Below are 20213 nucleotides of genomic sequence, written 5' to 3'. Positions count from 1 at the left end.
GCATGGTATTTTACCAGCCTGTACGGTAAAAGGGTGACTTGCTGCCAATTTCATAAGGGCGGTATGCTTTTCCAAGAAAAGGTGACAACCTTAAAGTACAACTGTAGGCTAATATTAAAAACATCAGTTTAAACATGTAAATAATTAAAAACATGTAAATAATTGAAAATTAATTGCATTTTTTCTATTTTATAATTTAGCGCTGTCATTACATATTATATAATAAACAACACTGCCAGTAAATGAGCCTTTGTCATACAGGGTAGTAAAACTAAATGCTATGCAGGGAAGTCACTGAAGCGTTGTCACCCGGTGAAGTTGCTGTACCCACTATGACAATAGGACTGCATGAGTATGTTACATAGTTAGTCTGGCTGAAAAAACACATTTTGTGTTCATTTATAAGCTTTTTATCACTAATAACCTTTCCCTCTTTGCCTCTCTGTACAAGCTATGAAGAGAAGAACAATCATGGCGGCAGACGTGGTCATTCATAGCCATTCAGCCTTTAGATGGTTTTCCTAAATCCTTTCTCATTAATTAGAAAAGTTGGCAACCAATGTCATAAAAAGAGAAACACACAAATGTCTCTCTTCCTTTCATGTAATCAACATATCAACTATAACATTGTGCATGAGGTGTGTTAATAAAACATGTTGTTTCAGCTGTTGGTGTATTTATTTCTTTAAAGAGAAAATGTATGAATAAAAGTTAAAAGCAGAGCTCCAGGCAAACAGATCAATACACAAATGAAATTCATATATGAGAGCTGTTTTACCTGCCAAAGCACTTGTTTTTTGTCAATCCAGCCTTGAGATTTGTATAATTCTGCAACACAGCATATTCCTGTCTGGAAGGGAAGGGGACCTTATCTTTCTCTGCTGCAGTTTCACTTTTACTTGTAGGTCTCCTCACCACCCCCATTCTTTTAAAGGCCAGTGAGGTAGCCAACATCTCTCAGTCATTTTGCTCTCTTTTCTAACACCATTCTACTTGTATTGCAACACACCTGTTTGGCCCCTTGTACTGTTTCTCCTTTCTCCTCTCTGAGCTGTGCTGTACAGAGACTGTAAGATGCCGATACAAAGCCCAACTCAGGTACTGACACTGCTCGTATTAAAAAATGCATGTATTAGTGATTACGATCCTATATTAATTTTTGTCATTTGTATTTGCCTGGAGTTCAGCCTTAAAAATAGTAAAATTTTACAGCTGAATTTGGTTTGGACATTCACACGTCAATAAACTCCTGTCATGTACAGGGTTTATCTAAATTTGGAGAAAAAGTCAAGGCCCCTGTTTACAACCCGAGCCTAGGATCCAAGGTGCCTCACAGGAAGATGTGAGCTTCTGTCTGCTATAAAAGATCTATATATTAAAATGGAACTCCAGGCTATAATTTTTTTATGTTTTGGGTGGAGTAAGGAAGGGTTAGAATCTTTGTCTGTGTTTGTGTTGGGGAGATTTATTTCCATTCTTTGTCCCTGTGTTTGCTGTTAGGGGAAATATTAAATGTTATAGCTGTTTCCAGGAGTACAAAGAAAAGCCCTTAATGTGTATGCTAGTTCTGGGAACAGTTGTCAGAGATGGATATTTCCCTCACTTTGAAGACAGGTCCTTTAAATTGCTTCTGAGACTGTAGGACAGGATGTAAGAGGAATTGTACCCAACTGGGGAACTTCTGGACTGGTAATACAAATAGAATTACTCTCAGAGAAAAAGAGCCTACAAAGACCAAGAGGTTATGCCATGGGTTTAAATTTGGAAAGCAGTCTGGGGCAACTTGACAAAGGTCTGGAAAATGCTACATTATAGACCCCAGTGCTTGAAAGTCACCTGATATATTACACTATTCTGAGGTTCACACACAAGGAAAGTGTACAGAGACTGGTAAAAATCACTGTTCGTGACAGCACTCAGTGGTAAAATAGCACAGTACACAAATTGTAACAAGAGCCATCATGCAGAGCTCACTGGGAGACATCATAGACAGGGTACACAAGGACTGTAACACTGCTCTGAAAATGGAGAGTACTAATTGACACAGTACACCCAGGTCTGAAAATCAACACATTACAGAACTCAATGTTCGAAGGTCACATTCCAGGCAGGACCTGCAATCTTCAGTCCAGTAGGGTCTGCGTTTGGACCCCTGAGGATAGGCAAATCCAGATAGCTTCTGTAGAAAGACAAGCTGAGCTGAGGAAAAAGGAACTGACCTCTTAGGACACTAGCAAAAAGTTGAAGCATGGCAGATAGGGATGAGGTCATATGGGGATGAACTTCAATATTTGTTTCTGTCTTCCAGTGTCCATCTCCTGTAGGTAGCTGCATATAACCCATATGTATAACAATTATTATCCTGCTGTCCCTCAATGGATAATAAAGATTTATTTCCCTAAAAGGCTGATCCCCTGAACCTGAATGTCATTACCAGTAGTGATGAGCCAAACTGACCTGGGTTTGGTTGTGGGGAAACTTTTGGAACTGGTTTGTGTGCTGCAGGCAATACAATTTTCTATACCAGCAATTTAAACTGTAATTTTTTAGTTTTGTAAATATGATTTCTGATGTAGCACATCCTACAGCAATAATGAAAAATAATAAATTGTGCAGAGTCTCCCCCCAAAATGCATACCAGGTACTTTGAATCTGGTATGGATTTTAACCACCTCCTGCTCAGCCTATTATAAAAAAATGGGCAAGTAGGAGCACTCCTGGGTGGTCATCATATGAAGTCAACCAGACAAAATGCATCGAGAGACATGCCATAACTGCAAATGCCGGGGCGGACATCTAGGAATTGGGCTATACACGGTTGTATGGCTTTTCTTATACATGTAAGAATATAGAGGCTTAATAAATGGTTTTACTGCTTGATTTACTACCCTATGGTGCTTTTTTAAATCTTTCCACATGGGTACCACTGTAAGTACCTATCGGAGATATTGAATAAATAAGAATAGCTGAGATTGGATTGAGAAAAGTGTACTTATACAGCTGTTATGATCTGTGGGCTTTGGAGTTCGGTAAAGTGCACTATATTCATTTGGGTGTTTTGCATGCAATCTTTTGATGGTTATCACATGGAAAAGAGTATGTACACTATAAGATATATACAGCATAAATCTGAGCATATAGATATGGAATATTAATATGGTTTAAAGGAGATAATGCACTATTTTGGTATTTTGTTTTAATTGGCCAAATCATTGGTGAGTTGGACCTTTGGTGGAGATTATTCAGTGGAGAGGGCATAACATGTGCAAAATGTAACCTTTTGCGTGAGAGTGGAAGACAAGAGAAGTAAGTGGCTTGCATGGAAGGTCACTGGGCTTGAGGCATATCATTTTTTTATTTAAATGTGAGCACATTACATTTGATTTTGTATTTAGGAATTAGAACCTGCTAAACTACATTTTTTAAAAATGTATTTACTGCTTACTTACTGAACGGAATGATGGTTTGAGGAAGTGAAGAAGGAAATGGATTAAAGACAAGTCGCACATCACAGTTTATCTTATCAAGCTTTATTTGATGCATAGGTATAAAGGGTCTTGAAATCTGGTGAGAATTTAAATAGAAAACATAATTTGAGGAACTTATTATTAATTATTTATTACAGGTACTTATATAGCACTGTCAATTTATGCAGCGCTTTACATATATACAGTATATTGTACATTCACATCAGCCCCTAACCCTCAAGGGGCTTCAATCTGAAGTCCCTATCTTACATTCATACATACACATACTAGGGCCAATTTAGACAGGAGCCAATTAACCTACCAGCATGTCTTTGGAGTGTGGGAGGAAAACAGAATACTCGGAGGAAACCCATGCAAACACAGGGAGAACATGCCAACTCCAGGCAGGTGGTGCTGTGGTAGGAACTTTGATTATACAGTGTATTTGGACAGTTTTTGTAGTGCTGGTTTGATATTGCATAGAAATACAGACCCTTTATTAGAAGAATAAAAATCCTCAAAAAAATGTCCCCCTTGTCAACCATTGTCAATCATGATGCTTGCCACCTCCGACTTGTTGGAAAAAAAAAAACAGATAAGCCACTGCACATGCCCAATACCTGAGGAAGACACTAGCTGAATGACAGCACCCCAAGCTGTCACTGGCTTTATAAAGGAAGGGGCCAGGACAGTGGTGATATCATTGCCAAAATATGGCAATGTAGCCAAATTTAGGCAATGATGTCAGGTTCCAGTCATTGTTCAATTGCTTAAGTGACTAGGTATGCCCAGCCATGTAAGTGAATGGGCCGGTGACATCCGTGGTTGGTAAAGAATCAGAAGGTGCATGTAGCCACTGCTTCCCTAACAACCATTGACAACCAGAATCATCTTTACAATATTAATAACCAAAATAATCCAATTTTTTATATCTTCTGATATCATTATTTTCTTGATTGCTGCATTGCTGTTGGATACTGTTAATGAGATTGATTCTCATAAAGGAGAAACAATATGTATGTGCATGTTTGTGTGTGTGTATGTGTATGCATGTATGTGTACTCATACATATGTGCACTGATGCATGTATGCATATGTAGGCATGCATCCATATAGAATTTAATATTTTTATAATTTTATTAATTTACTCATTTTATAATGTTTATCCATGAATGTATTGAGATACCAACAAAATGTACATTAGCATTATTTATATCAAATAATATTTATATTTAACTATTTAGTTTCAATTATAGTGTATAATCCTTTTTTAAGTTATAATATTATTTTACAGCTCTGTTCCCTCAATGTGCCTATGCCAACAATTGCTTTGTACACTATAGGATTAATGGCAGTGAGTATATAATCCCTGGAGGTTAGCGTAAATGTTGGGCTGATGAAGGAGGTGTGATTTGGCCTCTGAAACGTGTTCTGATTGGTCACAGTACCCTAGACGTTTGACAGCTCCTTGGACAGCTCTCCAACAGATCTAGTGTCCAGCTGGGGCTCCTCTGGCGGCTTGCTTTGATCCCTGCTTCAGCTTCACAGTGCTCCTGACAGTGGCACTGATGTGGACTGGACTCTGGACTGATGTCGCCATTTGGAGCTTGATTCAATGCTCATTACCAGTGATGTCTGTGAGTGCATAATTACAGTATTGCATTTTATACCCCTTTTATATTCAATAAAATTTGCTGCACTATTGGCGGCTTGGCGCCTTTCTCCCCATCCCTTTTCCCCAAGCTGTGACTGGCTTTATAAAGGAAGGGGGCCGGATAGTGGTGACATCATTGCCAAAATATGGCCATGTAGCCATGACGCCAGGTTCCAGTCCCTGTCCAATTACTCAAGTGGCTAGGTATTCCCAGAAATTGCAGCAGGTGCTCTGGACTAATGGGTCAAAATTGGAAATATTTGGCTGTAGGAGGAGGCAGTTTGTTCATGAAAGGCAGAAGAGTGTTGCAATAATGAGTGTTTGCATGCAAAAATGAAGCATAGTGGAGGTTCCTTGCAAGCTTGGCGTTGCATTTCCGTCAGAATTTCTGTATATAGCCCTACAAAACAGACAGTGCACAGTCCACATGTTCTATTCTGCTTCACTGCAACAAGGAAACAGGAAACTTTATTCAGAAAAAAGGCATAGATTTTACCATAGATGCAGCTACAAACCTTTAAACACTGCAATCTTCTGGTTGAAGAATATATCTCTACTGAATACTGATGTAGTTTTTGCACAAAATACATGAACACTGTATTCCAACAATTTCTGCAAATGGAGTTGGAGATTTGGTCAGGATCAATTGTGTCCTCAATGCTGAGAAATAGAGGCAGATACTTATCCATCAGGCCATACCATCAGAGAGGCATGTGATTGGCCCCAAATTTTGTCCTGTATCAGGACAATGACTCCAAACACAACCAATGCAATTAAGATCCTCAGAATAAAGAAGAACAAGGAGTCCTGGAAATGAAGGTTTGGCCCTCACAGAGCCCTGATCTCAACATCATGGAGTCTGGGATTACATGAAGAGACAGAAGGATCTAATGCACCCTACATCCACAAAAGATCTGTGGTTAGTTGTCCAACATGTTTGTAACATCTTGCCGAATTCCTTCAAAAACTAATAGCAAGTGTACGTAGAATTATTGATGCTGTTTTGAAGGCAAAGTCTAATCAGAATTAGAATTAGAAAATGTATTGTCATTTTACAACAATAACAATCATAAAATTAAACAGCGTTGTAGCTCCCTCACATTATAAAAGGAATTCCATGCTCAACATAAAAACACAACCAAAAACAACATAACTACCGTAATAAAAACATTTCTCCTAGTCCATTTATTCCGCAAGACCTCTAGCATTCAAGCCTCACAGATCAAGGAAAAAAGCTATTCCACAACCTGGTGGTACAAGAGCCAATACATCTATACTGCCTACCAGACAATAGCAATGTATACAGACCATTTCCAGGACATGAAGTATTTTCCAATATATTCATTGCTCTTCGAAAACACCTCCCCTACCTAAATTCATCAATACTTGGTAGACTAACTTCACTTCTGTGAAGTTTTTTATCACCCTCTGCAAGGCATTTCTGTCATGGACTATGCATGATCTTTGCCTCAAAGAAGTGTGATACGTTAACACATTTTCAATGGCAGCTTTATAAAAGCTAAAAAGGACCCGCTCTGAAAAGCCTGCCCTCCATAGCTTCCTCAAAAACAGTCTCTGAAGAGCCTTGCCCACCAGATGGGAAATATTCCGTGTCCATGACAGGTCCCCCATAATTATTGTTCCCAGGAAGGGTTCCTCTACCCTCTCAACCCCCATCTCAATAATCACCATCACCTCATAACTAACCTCACGTACTTGCCTAAAATCAACAATCACCTCCTTTGTCTATGCTAAATTTAACTGTAAGTTGTTCTCTCTGCAACATTCAACAAGATTTTCAATATCCTGGCGATATGCAGATTCGTCACCACCCCTTATTCTCCTCACTATCGTGGTGTCATCTGTGAGTTTTAACACAGAGTCCCCTTCTAACCTTTTAACACAGAGTCCCCATTTATGAGTAACAATTACCAACTTTTACTCTCTGCTGCCAGGAAATCCAATATCCAGTTAAAAAGCATTGAGCTCAATTCCAAAAAGTTCAGTTTAGCAACAACCTTGACTGGCATAATGATATTAAGTGCTCACCTCAATCAATCAATAAAGAGTATGCTGGCATAGCTATTCTTATTTTTCCAATGAGGCATGCAAAATGCAAAGCCAATGCAATGGCATCCTCTGTAGATCTATTTTCCCTAAAAGCAAACTGGTAGCTGTCTAACCCTGGGGGAATGTGCTGTTTAACTACTTGCTTTCTAGAAGATTTACCCCCCTTCATGCCCAGGACAACTGGTGATTACGCGGTCGTGCAATGCTTTACCCAAATTAAATTTATGTCCTTTTTTTCACACAAATAGACATTTCTTTTGATGGTATTTGATCACCTCTGTGGTTTTTACTTTTTGCTCTATAAACAAAAAAGACCAAAACTTTTGAAAAAAAATTATATTTTTCACTTTTGGTTATAAAAAATATCCAATATACTAAAAGTTAGTCATAAATTTAGGCCAAACTATTCTGCTACGTGGTAAAAAAAAATTCTCAATACATATATATATTAATTGCTTTGTGTGAAAGTTATAGCGTCTACAATATTGGAATTTACACAGCTTTTACTTTCTGACTGCCTATCACATTTCTTGAGGTACTAAAATGCCAGGGCAATACAAACTCCCCCCCTCAAATAACCCCTTTTTGGAAAGTAGATACCCCAAGGATTTTGCAAAGAGGCATGTTGAGTCCATGGAACATTTTATTTTTTGCCAAACGTTTTTGAAAATAACAATTTTTTAAAGTTTTTTTTTACATAAAATTTGTCAATTCAATGATATATTGCTCATGCATGCCATGGGTATATGTGGAATAACACCCCAAAACACATTCTTCTACTTCTCCCGAGTATGGGAATACCACATGTGAGAGACTTTTTGGCAGCCTAGCTACAATCAGGTCCCCAAAATCCAATGACCACCTCCAGTCTTTCAAAGGGCATACCTGTATTTCTTCATATCACTTTCATACTCACTATCAATCACAGTTTCGGAGGCCCTAAAATGCCAGGATAGTACAAACACCCCACCAAATTACCCATTTGTGGAAAGTAGACACTTCAAGGAATTTGATAAGAGGCATGGTGAGTATTTTACAGATATCATTTTTGTCACAGGATTTTGAAAAAGAAAAGAAAAATACATTTTTGATTTCTTTCTTCGTATTCCAAAAACAAAAGAAAAGAAAAAATAAATTTTTGTTTTCTTTCTTCGTATTCCAAAAACATATGGCAACAAATGAGATCTGCAAAATACTTACCATGCCTCTTAGCAAATACCTTGCAGTGTCTACTTTCCAAAAAGGGGTCATTTGGAGGGGTTGCTTCTACTATCCTGGCATTTCAGGGCCAACATTAGAAGCTAATGCCACACATCACCCACTCTTGAAGACCAAACCTTTTCTGACACTTTTTGTTCACCTGAAAAACTGTTTTTTTTTGCTAGAAAATTACTTTAAACCACCAAACATTTATATTTTTTTAAAGCAGAGGCCCTAGAGAATAAAACGGTGGGTGAAATGTTTTACGTCACACATTATCAAACGCAAATCTTTTGGGAAAAATTTTTATTTGTAATGCACAAAAACACAATATATTGCCCAATTGTTTGATAAAATATAAAAGATGATGTTATGGTGAGTAAATAGATCCCAAACATGACATGCATGAAATTTTGCATTATCGATAGGCAACGATTTAAAAGTCTTTACAGGTCACCAATTTATATTTACACAGGAGTTCTAGTGCTAGAATTACTGCCCTCGAGCTGATGTTCACGGCGATACCTCACATGCATGGTGAAACCTCTGTTTACATACCAGCACTGGGTCAACACTTGAGCACGCAGGCGTACGTACGCAGGGGGGCTAGGGTGCTTTTGTTTTTCTTTTTAGTTATTTTGATTTTTTTCAATTATTTTTACACTGTCCCTTTCTTTTTTTTTTTTTTAATCACTTTTATTGCTATCACAGGGAATGTAAATATCCCCTCTGACTGCAATAGGCATTGAAAGCTATTGTTTTTTTGAGAAATCTGGGGTCTATTAGACTCTAGATATCTCCTCTACCCTTACATCATCTGATCTCACCAAGATTGTGTGATCAGATGCTTTCCCAAATTACAAATGGTGCTGTTTATATCCTGCGAAACTGAAGTGATGAAATGCTTGTAGCTTCCGATTTCTTAGACTATAGAGATGATTGGATCCATCTTGGTCTCTGATTAGCTCTATGGTCAGCCAGTGGATCTGCTGGCTGCATTCTTGGATCCCCCTGTGGGAAAGGAGAGCCCAAGAAAACTGTGTAAGGAAGCGGGGGGGGGGGTTGTCCCTTCTCACTGCTCGTAAAAACAATTTAGCAGCTAATTGGCCACTAGGATTGCTTTTACAGCCAACTGCCAGCTGAAAAAACGATACCAGGATGATGCCTGTAGCTGCAGACATCATCCCGGTATAACCACTCAAAGTCTAACAACATACCAGTACATTGATTTTTTGTAATGTTCATGTTGAAGGTTAGGCCCAAAAAAGTTTTAAATTCAGAAATCGTGATAGGTTTCCATGTGCATTGTCTGGCAAGAGCTGAATTTGGGTGTGTGGCGATGTATTGTTGTGCGTATAAATTGCTTTGGCCCACAATCAATTGGTACAAATCTTCCGTGAAAAATAGCGGAAGGGCTAAACGCTAGTGCTGGCAACGAACGGACTAATCCTGCTAACACTGCGTTTTTGGGGACACTATACAAAGCAGGCACTAGTATAGTTCATGATCATTATATTGATCCGTACAAACACTATACTAGTAATAGTGGTGATCAGCGTCCTATAGTGTGAGTGCGATAGTGTGCGGGCAATCTAACGCTAGCTGACCATGGCTGGGTGGGGCACTTTCTGACTCTGAAGTTATCTGATGTTGCTAGTGGCAGGAATGCAGTGATCAGTGAAAAACTCTATATACTGATACTGTACTAATGGCACTGGCTGGGTGATGAGGTGATCAAAGGGTTAATAGGTGCGATCAAAGGGTTAAATGTACTAATCTAACGTGTGTGTGTGTAAAATGTAGTGCTTTTATTCCATGCTGTGTTCTCTCTTCTCTCCTGGGGGGGGGGGCAGCAGAGGGCGCAGGTGCGTTCATACCCCAAAACAGGAAGCAACGCAAGATTACATCACTTTGCCAAGAGCTACTGTTCACCTGCAAAATGTGGGTAAGTAGTTAAAAAAAAAACCTTGAAAAAAAAATTCTCAATTTATTTATTTTTTTTAACATTTTGCTTTGCAGGAGAAATAAAGATAATTTCTCCTGCAATGCAAAGCTTGCTGTTATGAACCAAACTCAGTTATGAACTGAGTTAGGTTTTTGACAGCTCAAGATAGTGATCTGTGATTGATCAGAGCTGGACACATGGTACAAGGTGCTGTGATTAGCCCCACGTATGTGTTTTTTGCCATCTGAGCACTCACAGAATCATAAACCAACTGCATGGCAACTTTACATTTGCATCAGGTGGAGTATATACTGTAGAAATAACAACTGATGCAAATTCTCTCGGGAGATAAAAGGGGCGACATTTAACCGACCAGAGCTCCACCACTGGTGTACATTGTGAATCTACCTTGACCACATTCTGACACCATGCATGATGAACATAAATGCACTGCCCCCTCCCCTCTTCTTATGTTTGTGTCCTATCAGACTTAAACAAAAATCTCCCCTCCAGGGTCACAGCCTCATCAGGTATACCACTGTGAAGTCAAGTCTGTGAAAATAAAAGTACAACAAGTCTCTCTGCTGGGTAATGCAAATTTGTAGCTCCTCCATCTTTCCGTTCAGGGATCACACATTTGTAATAAACAAACTGAGGAGTGTTGTGAGTTTAGGTCCAAGGCTTCTAAGCCTTACTCTTAGTCTAGCTCTCTTCCCGAGTCTCTGACATCTGTTCTTTGGCTTCCACCTCCCCCTGCAGACACTGATGACTACTCAGCCATACTTGTGCACTGTCCCAGCTGATACATTGACCCCCAGTACATATATCTTTATTTGGCACCTCCAAGCTGGGTCTGATCTCCAGGTCATCCACATGACTCTTGAAAGCTGCTGCTTGCCTCTTTCTTCTCTGGCTCCTCAGCCTGCAACCATTATGATCACAACCCCCATCTGCCACATTGCTTGGTATGCTGAACACTGCTCACTACTCCACATAGCTCACTCTGTGCAGTTCCATTCCACTCCTCCAGATGGCAAAAACACAGCTCTTTAAGTCATCTGGCATGACCACTACTCCTTTGGCTCCTGCCCATCTGATCTCTATGCTCCTTAGTCTCCAGGGGCCATGACTGCATCCCACAGGCAAAGAACACCCAGAGCGCAGCTGTCTCAAAGACTTTAACCCTGCAGTGAGTCCCGCACAGTCGCCTCAGATACTGAGCAAGGTCTGCTTGTCATACAGAGTCTGGGCATCACTCATCCTGCACACACACAATATCACTGCCACCCACCACCAAAGCTGGGAGCTACTGGCTGCTACATGTGTCTGTGCCACCATATTGGATCCGTATAGTCACACCAGATATTAATTTGATTTCTATTTTTCTTCTGTTTGCTCGCTTTAAAATTTGTAAATTGATAAAAATAAACAGTTAAAATATATATTTTTAAAAGCATTCTTACTTGACAGTATTTTTGCACACCTGCCTAAAACATTTGCACAGTACTGTACATCTGGAAGTTTATTCACTTAACACAATATTGTAGAAATCAGAGGGACCATTTGTCTGAATATATTTTCATGATTGTGTCATACATGCAGTGCAAAGTCTAATTTTTTTCTTGTTAAGTCTGGCATCAGAAATAAAGTCAGTGTTGTCGAAAGAACACTCTAGAGTGCGGATTTACTGAAACTGGAGAGTCAAAATCTGGTGCAGCTCTGCATAGAAACCAATCAACTTCCAGGTTTTATTGTAAAAGCTTAACTGAACAAGCTGACGTTAGAAGCTGACTTGCCACCATGCACAGCTGCACCTGATTCTGATTGCTCCAGTTTTAGTAAATCCCCCCTAGCTGTGTTGTGTTTTGAAAAGCTGGTGGGTTGGCCAGGAGGACCCTAAAACCTACATTTTTACTGTGGGCTCCAAAGCCCCAATTCGCCCCTGTATTCATCTATCTGCACCCAAGCAGCAAGACTCTTATGGAGGAATGTGGAGTTACTTTACAGTGTGTGGGGTGGATATCATATTCTCTGGGATTTTTCCTAATCATAACACAGAAGGGACCAGATAGCACTAGTTGCCTGCATATTAGTTCTGGGGTCCAGTGGCAGGTCGAGGTCAATCAGTGCCCAGAGAGAAGATGCCAGATTGTGCCCCCCCCCACTGGACGCAAGAATAACCCCCGGCATTGGAATCAGTGGACGCATTAATAACCCACAGCATAGAAGTCAGTGTTTTCCATAATAACCCCTAGTGCAGGTGTCGGTGCATGCAATAACTCCCAGAATTCATGTCAGTGGACACTATAATAACCCTCAGCACAGGTATCAGTGGATGTAATAACTCCCAGCATTGATGTCAGTGGATGTATTGATAACCTAGCATAGGTGTCTCCCTACATTGATGTCACTGGGCACAATAATAGCTCCCAGCACAGGTGCCAGTATTATTAACCCCCTCCCCAACATTGGTAGTCAATGACATTTAAATGTAACCCCTCTCATGTCCACCAATGTGGGAGAAGGGGCTAACTGCCACTGGCATTACCACAAATGCAGAAGGGGGTTGTGGGTTAAAATTTGCCATGAGAACCAATGCAAGTTGAGGGAAATGGGGGAGTGTTAACATTCACTACTATAAAGACCAATGGAAGGTGGGGGGGGGGGGGGGTGAGTGTTAACATTCACTGACACTGACCACCACTGTATTGGTGGTCATGGCAATGTTAACTACTTCCTCATTTCCAGCCTGCTCCAGTCCCTTTCCCTTACTTCCTGTGCTCTGGTGATGGATAGGGAGCAGCAACAATGGCATCAAATATCGCCGGCTGAGCTTATCTCAGCACACATCTCCCTCTACCATGCAGGCTGGCAGGCAGGCAGGCAAGCCGACGGTGTCTCTGAGGCTGGTCTCATCCCCATCTTGCCCACTCAACAAGCAGCAATAGCCTGCAAAGAGGAGTCTCCACCTCCGGGTTGTCCTGCACCAGAGCACCTGAAAATGCTGGAGGAGGTAGGAGGAGGAAATCTAGTCCCACCACTGGAGGGAGTATTTTATTTTATTATTTTGCTATTATTTTTTTATTTTTGTAGGTAGCTGGAGGGGGGGGGGGCGCTCATTGGCACCCCTCTTCACATAACACCTCCTTGCCCAGGGCAGGTGCCACTTCTGGCCACCCTGGGCCTGCTGGAGCCCATTTATTATAGTTAAAGCTGATTTCCAGTCTATGTTACAGACTATAATTCTCTAATTCTCATTTGGTTGACGTTCAAGACTTCTTCCCCACGGAATAAGGGTGGCACCACATGAGTGATACTTAATGATGTTGGCTAGAAGGCAGGCGGCATGACCAGAGAAGATGAGTGGGTTTGGATGACAAGTTGTCACTACCCAAAGCAAGGTAAGTAATTAGTGCAGCCTGCAATGTGAAAGCAAAATTGTTCCTCCACAAGCCATCTTTATAGCGTGCATGCTCACTATGAACCCATTTATTTCTATTGGTGAGTTATTTTTCAGCCATCCAGCAGAATATGGTTAACCCATGGTAATCAATAGGACCATGGCATTTGTGTGTACTATTTTATTGTTTTAATGTCATTTTAATGTTAAGTGTATATACAGGTGTTTTTTTTTTTTGCAGTTTAAATTAGAACCGCTGTCAGTTTTTAGTGCTGTCTTTGTCCCTGCTGACTACATTCACACTCTCTGTTTGTCCTGGAGACCATTGTCACCAATACAGAAAATAGGTATATAGTGTAATGGCCCCAGACGCCCACGACTGGGTATCTCTGTCAAGAAGCTACTTCTCGGGCTCTGGAACATAAGACCAGGGAATCTGGCTATTGTTACCCCAAGATCCAGACAACACCAGATTTGAAGCAAACCAGAGGTAGACTACTTTATTTGAACACAGATGCAAGATATATACACTCAGGGGACAATCCCCCCTCCCTGCATAATGACACAGGGTGGGGCAATCTACATTTAGTAACAAGAGACACACAAGTATTCAAACTTCACTCCAGCAGACAGTCCCATCAGGAGGGAGGGCTGTTGGAGACATGCCCCACTAAACTAATTTACATAAACACATACATCCCATAATAGTTTTCTCCCAAACCAGACAAACAATAGAACAATGGGATGCAGCCACATGATATTAAACAATCAACAACCCCCACCTATCTCCTAAACATGTCTGCACAGTCTGAGACAAAGCCCACACAATGTTAGGACAGATCACCCTGTACCCATAACAGGCACAGGGTGATTTACACATAAGAAGGATATGGGGAGCTGAGACAGGGGTCTCCCCACCTCTCCAAAGTGAGCTGGGTTCCATGGGCCCCCCACCCAAAGTGACTTCCATCACAGATAGATAGATAGTAGATAGATAGATAGATAGATAGATAGATAGATAGATAGATAGATACTGTAGATAGATAGATAGATAGATATGGGAAATCCATTTTTTTTTATTTTAACATAGTGCCCAGATCAAGAGGTGAGGGAGAGTCTTCCAATGAGTACACCTGTTGCCGTGTCAACTGTCTAAAAGGGTAATTTCCCTCAGTAAAGATTCCCTCTCATTTCCTGTTGCATCTCTGGGACAAGAAGTGAAGGGGATTCCTGCTAATGGGTTACAGACAGCAAAAGATAACATTGGTTATAACCAATCCTGTTCCTTACTCTATTCAAAGCTTAACAGGCTTTTGGCTATATATACAGTTTTACTGGTGAGTTTAAATGTTAGGGTTCAGGATAAAAGTCATTGCAAGGGTTAGGCTGATTTCAGGGGATATGTCACATTCGGAGTTAAGGATTAGGGATATTTTTCATACAATTTATTTTCTAGGTGTTTTGGAACCAAAAGCCCAATGTTAAAAAGTAGCATCATCCTGAAGATCAATTTCCACAATGAGGTGAGTTAACAACCTTATCTCAGATGGACCACTGAGGGTCTGCAGAGACATCCAGCTTTCCCGGCTGGGCTGTGACTTTTCTCTGTACTGCTCCCCTAAAAAGTATTACCATTGATCACAAAAACAAGCAGATCAGGACATATTATGTGAAAAGTCCTTTTCCTTTAATTGTTGTTGCTTTCTGATTGGCAACATGAGTGCATTAAGGGAAGGAGAAGAGAATGTATTTCCATCTCTTACTTCACTGACTGTCAGTCACCCTTTTCCAAAGTAACATCTAAGTGAAGGAACATCTATGAGTCACATCACCCAATGCTTCCTCCTGTAATTATTTCAGAGCACTGACTGCATATCCAAATAGGTGCAATATTATGGTGGATGGGGATAAATGCCATGCCACCTATGTTATAAAATCTGCTAAGTATGTGCTCTTCACTGTATCAGAACAGAAACTTTAAACTTTAGTTGAAAATGTTAAAATATATACTGTATAAGTATTCCAATACTAACTGTCATTACCTTTCCCTTTCCCCTAAGTTAATATATTATATGCTCAGATTAAATTATTCACTCAAAACAACCAAGTTAATGCGTAGTAAATGATTTTCAGATGGGGTGATAATTACCTGAATTATAACACCGGTACTTTAATGAATAGAATGTTGTATCTCCATTGCATCTTGTTAGAAGTGTAGGAATTCACTGACTTTTTATCTGGAAAATGGTTATCCTCTATCATTTTTAATATGGCATAATATAGTTTAGCCAGCATTTTTCATACGATATGAGAATATCTCTCTATGTATGTGGCCCACATGTATTTATGTGGGGTGGAAAGATCCCCCTCTTTTCCTTGTCCCTAATTCTCATTCTTGTCCCTAATTCTTATGGACTCCTTGTATGACAATGTTCAGACATGTTGTTATGAAAACACTAATAAAAAAACAAATAAATGTCACTTAAATGTCTCTTATTAGGGGAATGGTCTACATGCTTAGGAGCAGGGGCGGACTGACAATTTGGAAACTCGGGCACTGCCTGAGGGCCCGAGGTCAGTAGAGGGCCCCATGAGATGCCCCTGGTACCTTTTTCATAGGCTTTTTTGAGTTTGGGCAAGAACACAGGGGCCCCATGATCCCCTATTGCCCGGGGGCCCCATGAGTTGTCAGTCCGCCCCTGCTTAGGAGGACCAGTCATACAAGATAAACATTTTGCCAATATGGACCTTATGAATTGAATGTAGTCTCTTGTGTAAAATATTAGGCTTAGCAATGGTAATCCATATAGAGGAGCAATCTAAACCATTGTATCCAAACAAAAAAATGCCTTTAGTTAAATTGTATCTTCACTCTTATCCTTCATAAGCTAGCAATGTTGGTGAGTTTCAATTATAATAAAAAACAGAAGGCCTGCATGCTCCTGATTTTATTTTACATGTGACCATAATAGTTGTTTGAGCTTGGTTGGGCAATTAACTCTCCGCTGTAATTCATAAAAACTGCCTTCAAAATAATATTGATCTTGAAAGAAAAATGCAATGAAGCTTTCTTAAATTGTTTGCATAATATAAAAAAATTAATCAACTAAAAAAATGAAAACTTTACAATAAAGACTATAGAGGAAATAATGTATTAATGTAATGTACCCAATAACAACATAAAGTATATAAACCATAGACATCAAGTTCACATTACAGTTTGTCTCTTAAAAGCTCACCTTATTTCAGCTGTCAGTTTGTAAAAAATGTTGGTGCAACCTATATATGTGTAATGTACAGTAATGATGGTCATCTCCATCTAGCGGCTAGAGCATGCACATGAGAGACCTCCAGAAACCTGCTATGGGGGCCCTAGGGTTTAGAAAGCCTAAGGGCTGCCACAGAGTTTAATGCGTCATTAATGGTGCTGGATTGCTGCAAAGCTCCTGAATTCAGAGCAGAGTTACCACTCTCATGTATGCTGTGCCTGCTTGCACTAGAGTGGGGTATGAAAAAATTAGAGGGGGTGTGGCTATCAGCATTGCCACTGCTGATTCACAGGCCATATCAATCAGCACCCGGCCACACCTATTCCTGCCCATTGCTTTCTGGATTGGCAGCACTGCATCTGTTGCTGAAACTCTCCAATTGTGAGCTGCAGTGTCTAGGAGGGGGAGCATGAGAGACTCCAGTGAAGTGGGATTTGGTTCAGGAGAGGTAAGGAAGTGTTTTTTTTTTTTACTCTAAGTGGCCTGTGAAGCACATAGCAACTGGATTTGGTACTTGTTTAGAATGTCATACAGGGGCCTTTAATTGTACTTTAAAGTAGAACAAGCATGAACTTTGCGAAAAAGGCAGTATGTATATTCAATTATTATCTTCACTCTGCTGTGATGCAATGTTATAATGCTGTTGCACTTTTTTTGTATACATCTGAAAATATTTATTTGCACATGTTTCAGTAAATACTGAATTGTTCCAGAAATACTTGTAGCACCCTCCTAGTGTAGCTAGGAGGAGCTAAACCCAAATGGCTAGTAAGCAGCTGATTAACAGCTCATGTGAGATAGCCAGAGGGGTCAAATTCTGGTCATGACTGAGAGACTCTGCTAGCCAGTTCTTCTGGAATTTTCCCCTGCTTTTAGGCTTTCGGGGGAGGACCTTGGAGGCAGTGGGTGGATCTGAAGAGTGGTTGGCTGCACTTTTGAGGGACCTCAGCCAATCCCCAACAGAAGACTTGACAAGGGGCTGGACTCCCTTAAAAGTGTTGGAGCCTACTCAATAGTAGGAGAGTGTTGGTGGTAGAGGAATGAGAAGCTGGAAGATGTGAGGCTAGAGGAGGAAGGCAAGGAGGCCTAGTGGGATGGGGCCTGCCTGCAAGCTTGGAGCTGGAAGGGGGAAAAACTCAGGACTTACTGCCACAGGACTTACTGTATATCAACATACAGTACATACTTGCTACATATTTTTACCTATATTATAATTTCTGTTTTTTCCTGCTTTTTAGATTCTATAAAATAGATATGTATGACTCATCACTGAATTTCCATCTGTCAAAATTTCCAAATCTATTTCCTACTTACTATGAGATTTAGTTTTAATATTTTATGGAAGTACTATAGGTATGGGTTATCTTTTCCAGAAAACAATATTGGAAAAGCTGGTAAATGTTGCTTTTGAATGAAGTCATATAGAGAGATAGCATTAAAGTCCAAATAAAAGTGCTTGACCTCCAAATAATTTGTCATGGTGCCATACCAGAACCAGATATGAAGATATGATGATACAAAGATATAATGATACAAAGTCACTAGCACTGCAAAGCAATGCATATCATATATTTATTGTAAAGACAGCCTCACATAAGTCATAAGAATTTGGAATGCTGGTGATTTTGTATCTTGAAATACACACAACAAATTCTGAAGGACCCTCTGCACACTGGTATACACCCAGGGGCGGACTGACCATTTGGAAACTCGGGCAGTGCAAGAGGGCCCGGGGTCAGTAGGGGGCCCCATGAGATGCCCCTGGTACCTTTTTCATAGGCTTTTTTGAGTTTGGGCAAGAACACAGGGGCTCCATGATCCCCTATTGCCCGGGGGCCCCATGAGTTGTCAGTCCGCCCCTGTATATACCCTACTTTTGTGTTAATATGTAGTTACACCCCTTTAGCACCTGATGGATAAATGGATGCACTTGCTGTTGGGATTTAAGCACAGGTATCTCTTGTTTGTTGTATTGTTGGGTCAGTAGCCAGACCAGAACCTGGTAGCTCTCCCTCACTTTGTCTTTTCCCCTATGTTAGCATTGTCTCCACAGTAGCATTTGAGTAGGCAGAGCAGAGTAGGACTGGCCATAGATGGATTACTTTGACGCAGTTGGCCCGGTTAAGCAATTTATTGCAATATGTGTGAACAAAATATTCCTATTTATTGCATAGTCTGCTTGCAAGGGTAATATGTGGTTACACCTCTTTAGCACCTGATGGATAAATGCATGCACTAGCTGTTGAGATTTGAGCACAGGTATCTCGTTTGTTTGAAATACACACACACACACTCCATCGCATAGACACAAAATGCCACCAATAATAATTTTTTGTTACAGCAACTGTTGCAGAATATAACAGGCATAGTCCATTTTAGTGATAATTTTTTACAGATGCCCTTTATATTTTCTGTGCCATTGTCTGTAAACCCAATACCCCTTGATCTGAATGGAGAGTTTCTCTTATTGGCTTATAAAGAAAAATTATAAGCAAAATGAACTGTATGTTACATTCCCACATTTATATAATGGTGACAGACTACGCAAAAAGAAATCAGCTCTAAGGACGCTCCTAGTCTAATGTCCCTATATACCATACATTCTAGGGCCACTCTGAGAGAAACCCAATTAACCTTCCAGTATGTTTTTTTTGGATAGTGGAATAAAACTGAAGCAGCTGCACAAAACCCATAGAAACAGAGAGAACATACAAAGTGCATGCACACAGTGGGGGTTATTTACTAAAACTGGAGAGTGAAAAATCTGGTGCATCTCTGCTTTGAACCCAATATGCTTCCAGGGTTTATTGTCAAAGATTAATTGAACAAGCTGAAGGTAGATGATGATTGGATACCATGTACAGCTGTACCAGATTCTGAGCGCACCAGTTTTAGTGAATCTACCCCATAGTTTTGGACAGATTCTAACCAAGAGCAGCAAGTCGAGTGCTTACCACATACCAAGCTGACTGTAGAAATACTACTAATCCAGAAAAAGTTTTATTGTTTGAGCATTCTCCACATGATCAAAAACTTCAGCTTTGGATCATTAGTTCCCCCACTGATTCTGCAAATCTTTTGTGGAAGCAATAAAAATTAGATGATATTTTCTCAGGTTTGCTTTAATAGTGAAAGTTGAGCTGTATCATGAGTAGCACTTTAGTAGATATTCAGACCATCGACTTAACTCATGGTTAACTCATTATAA

The sequence above is a fragment of the Staurois parvus genome, unplaced genomic scaffold, assembly GCF_062004578.1.
Source record: "Staurois parvus isolate SC_StPar_1 unplaced genomic scaffold, SC_StPar_1.0 ptg000356l, whole genome shotgun sequence".
In the NCBI taxonomy this organism is placed as follows: Eukaryota; Metazoa; Chordata; class Amphibia; order Anura; family Ranidae; genus Staurois; species Staurois parvus.
This window is presented reverse-complemented; position numbering follows the sequence as displayed.